Consider the following 11,207-nt stretch of genomic DNA (forward strand, 5'->3'; position numbering starts at 1 on the left):
AACTGTTTATGTTGTATAGATGCCTTCCCTCCAACATCATATTGCTCTGCAATAAATATTTTAATACAGATTGAGCTAAAGAGGATTCTTGGCTCTTTGCTGAGGAAATGCCTTTTCTTTCATTTTGTAAATAAAATTTTACATTTACTTTTTTTCATTTTAGAAAAGTTTCAGTTTGCACATTGCTCTGATTCAGTACAAACTCAGTAACACCACAGGTTTGCTCTAGCGGTGAGTTTCTGTCACAGTACTCTGGATGGTTTTTTTTTACCAGGGAAGGTGCATTTCACCCTATGCAGAAGCAATGCAGGCAAATAAAGCAACACAGTAACTAGCACTGGCTAAGATGAAGTCCAATGGTTGCTGCTTGCATCTTCTCAAGGTATCCTCATGTCTCAGCTGTAAACACATTCAAATATGCAAATGCCCTAAACCATATTTTCAACAATATAAGCTGTTTCATAAACCTACTTGTATAGGTATAAAATTTTCCAATACTGCAGTGGTCTGATTAATGAAAAATTAATAAATCAGGTCCATCAAGATTGCTGGTAGAGTAACCTTAGCTAATTTTACTGAATATGAATGTATACTAAGTTGCGTGATGAAGGAGACTGCTGTTTGTCTTGTTCCAGGCTTCGGTTCTTGAGGAAGCACAGGTAGTAGATAAAGAACGACCTAATGAGTTCAGTGAAGTTTTTTATTGAAACAGTGGGAAACTCTGAGAATTAGGCTCAAAGCCTGTTGTTGCTGCTGAGCTCTTGTGTTTAAATGAATAAGATGCACTAGTGCATAGTGTTTAGTACTTGACTCTTTTAAATATTGTTATTTTGTACTGGATTTCCGGGAAAGAAGGTTTTATCAAACTTGCCAGGGGCAGAGCTGCTGTCATCTTTTCAATCTTACATGGTTAAGATGTATTACACTAAGCAGAATGCCAGTGTGGGTTGCCTTTGTAGATGAGCTAGCCCCACAGATGTTGTTCAATAAGCTTCATTCATTTCCTGGGTTGCAAAGTTATGTTTCTGTTGCTTGTTGAAGTCAAGGAGTAACTCTGATGGAGTTAGAGGGAATGAGTTTCTTTCACTTGGCCCACAGTGGGGTTCCTGGAGGTGTGCAGGGTAGCACTTGAGCCTAGCCTCCTCCTGCATCAGCCGGCACCTCAGCAGTACTGGTCCATGGGGAAGAGGGCAGCATGGCAAAAGGCAGCACCAGGTAAAGCAGATAAACTAATTACTGAAAATCTGGCAGCAAACTGAATTCATAGCAAATCTCTTCAGAGCAGCATGCAAAACAAAGAAGCTGACAGAAATCCCACCTTTATAATCATCAGCATGTTTAGCTCAAAAAATAAAAAAAAGGAAAAAGATAAAAAAAGAAAGAAAGATTTTCCTCTTCAAAGTCCTTTACAAACATTCACTAATTAACCTTTTATGTCTCAGTATTGAAGCTATCATGGGAAGGGCCTTAGGGGAAATGGTAGTAAAGCTTCAAGATACCCCTTTGAGATATCAGCTGAACCACAGATTTTTTTAAAACTCACCACTGAATGCAAAGCACTTCTATAAATACTTCAAACAGCACTAACTATGCTACTGAAATGCATATGTGTGTATACAACCTGTGTAAAAAGTTATACATCATTTATGTCCCTGTTAAGTCTTTCAAGAATGACTGATGGCACACCACCCTCTCTGTCAGAGTGAACTTCTCTAGGTGGGTCTGCAAAGACTTGCCTACAGGATTAGCTCTGTAGTAGTCCCACAGAAGCTCAGTGAAGTCGTTCCTGGGGTAATGCAAGCATGCAACCTTAGCATGAGAAAAGCCATGAGTGTAAAACAGCCTTTGGGACCATTTCTCTTGTTGGCATATGCTGCTAGGTCCTTCAGCCCTGCTGAGGTTACTACTCTCACTTGGTTTTCTTCTTGGCATCCCTACATCCTGGGTAGGCAGATTGGTGGCTTGTTTGAAGGCACAAGCCAGAGTGTGCCCCAAGAAGCCTCACCACAGCAGGGTTTGCTGCCATGTGACCAATAAGAGCATCAGTCATTTGTGCATGATGTAAAAGCTGAGTTCAACTCACTAGTTTATGATTGTCATCCAAAAGGTAAAATTGCAGTAAAATCTGTATTTTTAAACTACACAGTTCTGTATATATTTCTTCTTAGATGGACATAAAAAATACTGTATGGCATAATGTTTATCCCTTGATGAAGGCTCAGAGAAATAGACTTCTAAGTAGCTGTCTCTCTTTTACAATGAGATTTTGAATAACCGGAACACTTATGACCCAATTCTTCAAAGCACACATGCACTTAGACATTTATACAGTCTCCTAGCAGTTGGATTACCATATGACTCCCACTGTTTTTCAAATGTGTTCTGATTCATTTACAGAAACTTTGCTTTACTCTTTTCTCACAAACCTTCTTAGGTTGTTTTAGAAAAGTGGTCATAAAGTTTAGTTTCCCATTCAATACTGAGTAATGTCTCCATAGAAGGTGTTTCTTCCTGCACTGAATTAACCTCCAGAAATTTATGACTTTCTCATATACTTTGTTGGCTGATACTGTTGTGACTGCTTTAGAGTCACACAACTTTCCTGAAGACCATATTACATATTACATAGTTAATTTCAAATGCAAAATTTTAAAGGCTTTGCCACAATAGAGTACATGCCAGTCTTAGTCTCTGTGAATACTCCAATTCCCCAGTTCTTGGGCTTCTGCAGTGATCACCATGACAGAGTGACAAAATAATTATAAGGTGGCATCACTGAAAATTAAACAAGAGCAGCAAGATTTGCTATCTACATGTCCAGCTGCAATCTTCACCACACACACGGTTTGGACACTGTAAAGCAGCAAGAAAAATGATTGTACCTCGAGCTGAGGAAAATCCCTGCACAGAACCCTGTGCATGCGTGCGCTATACCCTCTGAAGAGCGGGACAGCTCCGAGCCATGGCTGGGCTTCACTTCTGTCCAGAGCACAGAAGGCGAAGAACGAAGCAGCCGGGCACCGGGCTCATGCACTCAGTGCACCGAATTGCATGAGCTCAGCACAAAGCTGCTTCACAAGCACAGTCAGCTGAGAATGCTCCGGCTGCTTCCGAGAGTCCGGCGCAGCCCTTGCACTCCATCACACACGCTGGCCAGAAACAGTTTCTTACAGCCGCACTGTTGCAGAGTCCACGCGGCTTGAGCGCACGCAGAAGGAGGCGTCCAGAAAGAAGGCGTTCTTCAAGTCCCCCTTCTCTAAGCAGCCTTGAAGCTGAGCACAGCACACTGCGCCTAGGCAGCTTCTTTCTCCGAGAGACGTGCCCTCCTCACACGATGCACTCTCGCAGCTCCCTTGCCCACTTGCAGCAGCTGCTAGCAAAGAAAAAGGCTCCAGGGCTAACAGCCACTGCTGGGCTGAACCTTCCCCTTGCCTCACGTCAAGCCCCAGAAACTGTCCTCTGCAAGCTTCAACAGCTTGTCAATTAAGGGAAATTATGCAAGTGAAAAAGTCGATCTGTAAATTTCTAACGAGTAACTGGAAATATCAGAAACTTTTCCTCAAGCAGGAACACTGATTCGCTGACAGTGTTGGAAGCAAAGCAGAGTTGTCCAAATGGGGTAAGACATTCTCGGTTTTGTGGTGCACAAATGGTTGCGAGACACACACACTAAAGCATGAAATGGGCTACTATTAATGGGATTTTTCTCTTAAACTTTCCTGTGGGCAGAAGAGTACATCTGTTGATACAGGTGAAAGCTTTCAAGCAGGCCTGCATACAGGGATGTCAGTGTTCATTATATCGACTTTCTGAAATGTTTTCATTGAAGCTTTTATCTCCGCTCCACACAAGGCAATCTTCACATCCTTTACTTCTTTGAGGCATATAGCTAACATTTGTTTCCATCATACAAAAGGTTTTCTCATCTTTCAGGGAAACTTTCAGCACCAGAAAGTTCAAAGAGAACTTGAGTTCACACCACATGGCTGAAGGGCATATCCTCGCCTCTTATAAACCCACACCATTCCTTCCTTATGCGGAGCTCTGTGGGACTACAGAAGCTCCTGGACTACCAGCACTTTTCCCCATAACAGTTGTTTTCCACAGTGGATCTGTTTTGCCCGACTTGCAGGCTTAGTCTGGAAGTTAGCAGTACTAATATATACTGGTTGAGTGTCTTGGGATATTTGAGTTCCTGCTCCAAATGAACTCTTTTAAAAACTTTCCGGCCCTGAATGAGTTCACACAAGTTTTGACCCACTATTTCAAAATTGCAGAGCTACTTTTTCAGATGGTTTGGTAGTACACCAAAGTTTATGTTGATTTTTTTCCCTGTGCAACAAGGAGCAAAGTACAGCCAAGTTCACAGCCCCGTCTTCACTCTTTCCTCTAAGTGATGAAGCAGTTTGCTATCAGAAATATGCTAGCACAAGATCTGTGTGTTTCCTACTGCCTCATCAGCTTTCAGCATGTCACATTATCTACATTATGATTTGTTCCCTGTTTTGCCCCTTCTCCCAGTATTTGAAGTGGTAGTTGAACACTTGCTGTCCTCAGAGGTGCCACCATTCATCAGCAGCCCACACCAAAACATACAGAGCCACACATTGTAAAGACAGATCACTCCGGAAGCAAATGATTTCCGGAAAAAATCAAATCAGTGCTAATTCTGAAAAAAAAAAAAAAATGAAGGTCAAATAGTAGGAGATGAGACTAGATAAGCTTCTTAAGAGCTTACTTCTTTAATCTATTGAGGACGCTTTATCTGGGTATTTACTAATGGCTAGAAACCATACAGCATTTCCTTTTTGTTTTTTCTAAGCCCTCCATCTGTTTCTATTTAAAACCAGAGATGGAAGGAAAGAGAAATATTCATAGATCTGGAAAACCAACGGAATTGATAGGGTACTGGGATGAATTTCTGAAGTGGTGGTACACTGCTACTTAGAATCAGTGTTTGACACAAGTTAAGTCATCTTCTGATGACTGTTTCAAGTATGTGAGGTAGGAAGATCAATTCAGTTTAAAGATTGAAATAAAATGGTGACATCATGTTGAGTCTAATCATCCTGAAAACAGGCCTGCTTGTTTATCCTCAGAACGAGCTCTAGGAGACCTCAGGACCACAGAAGCTTAAAATGTCTGATTGTACTTCACATGAAAGATTTCAGCCTCTCCAACTACCAGAATATAACTTCCTGTGAGCATCAAGATGAAAAAAATAATCAAGAAAACATACCCAGTATGCCCACATCCAGACTGGGATTGGAAGCATCAATCCACTTCTTTTTCCCATCCTGCAGCATCATTTGGCTCAGCAATAACTGAAAAGGTGCAAGGAAACACTCCTGGTGAGAAGAGCACACCTCTCCTCCCCATCCCACCTCACTAGGATGGGGATGCTAAATCTGTACCACTCATGCCAGTAACATATCTGGTCCTTTTGTTCCACTTGACACCTCCCCTGCCACATCACATTTCACACAGCTTAATGTAACACTAAAAACCACCTTCTGCCTCCACTATCATAGCTCTTAAGCAAGATGTGCCTCTCTGAGAATGTTGCCCAGGCTTTTCAATTTTCTCTCAGTCCACTCTCACCGCCTACTTGTGTCACATGACTGAAGAAGTCTTGGCCAAGATCAAGGAGACTTTCCTGATTAAAGTAGTAGTAGAAGGTTGGGCTGTTGGCTTGCTTTTTCTTTTTCTCTTTTTAATCCTTTACGTCTTCTTGTTTGGGCCATCATCTTTTCCATCTTATGGGATCCTTTACCCTCTTCCCACCTTTCCATCGCATCCTCAGACCACCTGCTCGATTCTTCAGTTTCTCACCCCTTCTCGGTCTCTGACCTCAGTCCTGTGCTCTTTCGCATTATGATGCAGCCGCGATAGAGCCATATGTACTTTGGGAGGCCAGATCTGACACAGCCACAAGAAGCAGACACCCTGCTGAGGAGGAAGATTTCATAACCAAAGCCTGTAGCTCCGTCCTGTCAGTCACTGAATACTAGACGCTGATGTTGCCTTCTCCCCTCAGGACTGCTTTGGTTGAAGGGCAATTTTTTTCTATGTTTTTTTTCCATGTAAAGCTGATACATTAACTTACTTAATGAAGCACTCTGCAGCCTGATTACTGTGATTTATTCTTCTTCCCAAGTGGTTTAATTCTACATCGGTGATCCTTGATTTGTCAAAAAGGAGCAGTAATTGGAACAGAAGTCACAGAGGCTGCTTTTGATCAAATTAAGCAAGAATTCCCCATAGTCTTCAGTGTGCTACAGGTTTTCTGTTGTCTGGCTGTATTGCCTTTTCAGTGCCTGACAAAACTGTTTATTTTTGTTGAAATTTTCAGCAAAAGCATCTTAGCAGTTTGGAACAGGAATACTGTTGTCAGAGGTGAAGAGAAGGATGGAAGGCATGTTGTGAGTAAAACAATCTCATGCTCTTACCAGTGCTGAAAAACAAAGCAGTTAGGCACTGAACCAGGCTTTCAATGGCAACTGAGCTTTCAGGTGTCACAGGAGAAACTGATTCAGAGTGAGCAAATACTTCTGCTGTGCTAGTAGGCTGTGCACGTCAGCTACCACTCGCTGCACCAGACTGGAAGCAGCACTCATTGGGCTGTGAAGGCTGGGCAGACACTGTCAGAACACGAAGCGCTGTTGGGAAATCTCCATCCTGTGCAAGGCAAAGAGATCCTCACAGCATTTCATCAAGGTGGGTGCTGATTTGGAGCTGGCCCCTATAAACATCACTGTGCAAAATCTAAAATAGGTCTTCCATAGCACATTGCTGCTGAGAGGGCTCTGAGCACAAGCTTCTCCCTCAAACAAGTCACGTGAGGTATCACTGCCCATTAGAGCACCTCAGGGTGATTTCTGATGGGCTGAATCCAGGGTAAGTGAGCTGAAGGACTATCAGAAAACTATTTTTGTTCAGGTTTTGTCGTTTCACAAAAGTAAAGCCCTAATAATGTTCATGCTCAAATACTTGAAGATTGAGATGAGTCCTGTATTTCATAGATGTCTAATACAGGAAGTACCAGTGTGGGTCAACATGCAACATCTGACAATCATTGACTGCTTTTAATTTGGATAATGCTGTGAGGAAGTCAAGGTGGTTTAAATACTTACATAATATATTGCCAGATTGCACGTGGTCTTCAGACTGAATACTTCAGAGAAGGAAGGAAGGAAGGATAAAAGGGAAATTTCCTCAGTTTTTCAAACTGTGTGTTGAAGAATCATAGAATCATAAAAGTGTTGGGGTTGGAAGCCACCTTAAAGATTATCTAGTTTCAAACCTCCTGCCATGAGCAGGGACAACTTTCACCAGACCAGGTTGCTCAGAGGCCCATCCAGCCTGAGCTTGAGCAGGATGCCAGGATGGGACATCCATCTCTGAAGAAGCAGCTACACTGTACGAACTTCACTGCTTTGTGATCTAGTAAGTACACTGGTGCTGGGATGAACTGATTTTGTTGCAGAGCCCTATTTCATGCATTTGTAAGCCTCCAAAAAAAACTCTCCCAGCCTGCAGATCTAAAGCTTCCCCAAAACTTGGTTCCTGTATGTGGGAGACTTCGTAGCCCAGAATCGCACATCCTCAGTTCTGACAAGTGCCAAAGAAAATATTAATAGCTCCCCTAGCTGTCCTTGGCTCCAAATACTCCAAGGACTCCATTTGTGGTCTAATTCTCTCACGGTATCCAAACACCAACCTTCACCTTTTTTAAAGCAAGGGCTTGGTATTATTCATTATAAGAAAATTAGTATGGGTGGAAAGTTCAAATACTACAGCAAATGGCAGTGCAGGGATGCGAGCACATGAAATTTAGGAAAAATGAGAATTACTATATGGGTATATTGACATCTTGCAAAACCCACAATGTCAGCCTATGTTGTCTGTCCAGCACATCTTGGTAGTAATGTCACTAAAAAGGGCATTTTCCTTCCGTGTGGCAAAGGGTCCCTGTGAAATTGCATGGGTTTTGACCAACACTATTATAGAGGATATCCAAGCGATACACTTGTGATTTGGCAAGATTTGGATCCAATCTTCAGGTTAGAAAGATTAGGTTTAGCATCTTTAACCTCATCTTGAATTTAGAAAACAGAACTAGAGAAGACTGAATTATAAATTGTGTTGTGATCAAACAACTTTTATTATGTTTTATTAGTTTGAATAGTGACACTGACATTCAATTTGTTAGAAAACATTAGGCATCAGAAAACATCAAAACATCCGCTTAAGTACTGAGCATATGAAAAAGAACTAAAAAATCTGGCAAACAGAACATAACTGACAATTCTATTAAAACGTGTATCTTAAGTTTTGCTTCTCCTGAGCTTAATTGAAGTCCTGGCTGAAGACAGATGTAGTGAATGCGTATTCCCTAGTACCCTACATAACCAGTAAGTCAATTCAGTCTTGGCTTGAACACAAAATCTTTTCCCAGATGATGTGCATCCTGAGGCACTTGCCAAGAATCCTGACAAACAAGGTTAAACTCGAAAGAGACTGAAAACACCTGAGGCAGTGAGTTTCTAAGCCTTGATCAACTGGAAGATGGGGAAGTATTTATTTTTTAAGGGGGAGAAAAAAGAACAAAGAGAGGTTATTTAAGCAATGCAAACTCAGCTCAGATACCAAGAATAAAAAAACCCACAACGCTGACAAACCAGGAGGCAGCAGGCAGAAAATACCACGTCACTAATGTTGTTATTAGACCCAAAATAGCACAGGAATGAATTTCCACTGAACACAAAGTAAAATCTAGAGATGGTCTAGATTGTAATCAGCTTTCGCAATCAGTGAGCTCTTCACAGTCACCGTCCATAGTGGTTGGATGTTGTTAATAATGGTTCCTCCAAAAGCGATGTGATATCTTTGATAGGGGAGCAATCGCAGCTAAGGTCAATCTTTTCCACGAGAGGCAGATCTATTGGAGAATACACTTTCTAAATAAATGTTCCATGTTTTACTTAGTACTGCAAATTCTGAAGTTGTCACAAGCATACACATCTTTTTTTTTCTTTTTTTTTCTTTTTTTTTTTAAATCAATGTGTCTAATGAGAGGCCAGACCAGAGCAAAAAAAGATGCTTTTCTTGTAACACCAAACCCTTCAACTTTCACCCTGGATAAGATGGGACCATCACAAGGATGTCTGTGTGCCCATTTAGCTCTTTCTTGATGTTGCTACCAGGTGTGGAGTTAATTGATATTGTCACAGTACTATGTGTAAAATGAACATCTTAACTATCATAAAGTTAATCCACCTTTTATTTAGGAGTCACATGCATGCTTTTCAATGAAAGATACTTTGCTGGTATGCTGAAGCACTAATAAAATCCCAAATACCTAATGATAAGGACTGAGGCAGTCTAATAGAATTTGTAACACAGAGAAAAACAAGCCAAGATGTCTTTTTAAAACAAGCTATAATTCAAAGTTAAGTTCTTTGCTAGCTGCAAACATTGCTGTGTGATGCCCTTTGGTTTGCATTCCTTACAAAGACTGATGCTCAGCAGTCTATATTAACCATAGAAATCGGAATGCTAGAGATGAATTGGTAAACTTAGAGGCAAAGAAAGAAGCAGTGAAAGAAATTCTTATACGTCAAAATACATTAAAACTGAATCTTCCCAATTCTTTTTCACAATACTTTTACCGTCAGTGAAATCAGGAAAGTAGCCGTTTATGTAAGATGTTTCTTTATTTTTCAGCTGATCTTATCCAGCCATTTCTTAAGAATCTTTTGTAGTGATTTCAAGATAAGGATACTGTTGTTTGAATCTTAGTCCTGTGAGCTACAAAAATGCCATACACTTATGAAAGCCCAAACCAAATTTTAACTTGCTTTGCTTTACACTGAGAGAATTGCTTAATTAAATCCCAGCTAAAGGATCCTTACATGTTATAAGCAAGTTTTAATCACTGGTGATGATGATTAAGCTGGGGTGGTGGGGAATCATGCTCTCCTATCCCGTTGAGTTTTTCAGTATTTGCAAATTATCAGTGTTCTCTTGTTACAAATATTTCCCCCCTTCCCTGTGGTGCTCCTGTTACAGAAGATGCTCGGTTTATTGTTGGATAAGTAGAGATGCTTGCACTGTTTCTCAGCACATGCTTAGAGTAGGTGTTTCTTCAATAGCTCCTGATATAAGGAAGATAATCCGATCATGTTCTCCAGGAAACGCACTGCTGGGTGTTGGCCAAATCTCTTCACGAAAATGTGAGTTTAACTGGCTGTAGCACAGGCAACTTCATTGTCTGGAGGTGCAATAATGAGCATCCCAGATATAGAAAACAGAGATCACATCATTGCATATTAAATTTTCTCTGTTGAGGTGCTTGAAATTACAGACTAAAAGGCTTTTTCTTAAATTTTAGTCTTACTCATTATGGGGGAGGATTCGTTTGCAATACAGTAAAAAGAATATCCAAGGTTTAAAGTAAGCACTATGCATAAATCCTCCCCTTTGTAGAGAAATAATGTGTCCTACATATGTTAAGCCTTTGCCTATTTTATCGTTGATGGTCAGTGAGATCTTCTGAGGCACCATTAGCAGAAGAGCTAACTAAGTCTGGTTTTAGCTAATTAAGATACCATGTCTTTTATCTTGACAGGAGCAAAGTTTTGCTGTTATTTCCCCTAAGCAAAAAACCCTGCTGTTTAACTCCTCATAGGTACAAGGTAAATGATTGCCTTGAATAACTCTTCAAAGCCCCAGGCTTTATAAGGCAAGGATTCTGACCTTACGGCTGCTTCTGGCTCTTTTCAAAAATCAAGTGGACACATTCAAGACTTACAGGTCACTGTGCCTTAGGGCCTAGCTCTATTTCATCCCCAAGCATACAACATATGGGATTCTTGAGTCCCTCTAAACCAGAGTAGACATACATCAGATATTTCAGATACTCTGCTTGCTTCAGCTACATGTAGAAACATCAAGATTTTTTCCTTTCTCAGTACGAGCAGGAGTCTGCTTAAGAGCAAAGATTTAACAAATCCCACCTGCTGAGGCCTGCTACCTCCTCACCCAATTCTTATTGCCCACTATCTACTGCTGCTTCTCCAAGGGGCATGTCAACACGTGTGTACTTCCCTGCCTCTGCTCAGAAGGCTAAAAATGGCATTTGCCCTCACTGGTGTTTAAAGATAATGACTCCAGATTAACAGTCAGGAGATTCATGTGGAATAAAG

This window comes from Coloeus monedula, assembly GCF_965178545.1.
Source record: "Coloeus monedula genome assembly, chromosome: 1".
Lineage (NCBI taxonomy): Eukaryota > Metazoa > Chordata > Aves > Passeriformes > Corvidae > Coloeus > Coloeus monedula.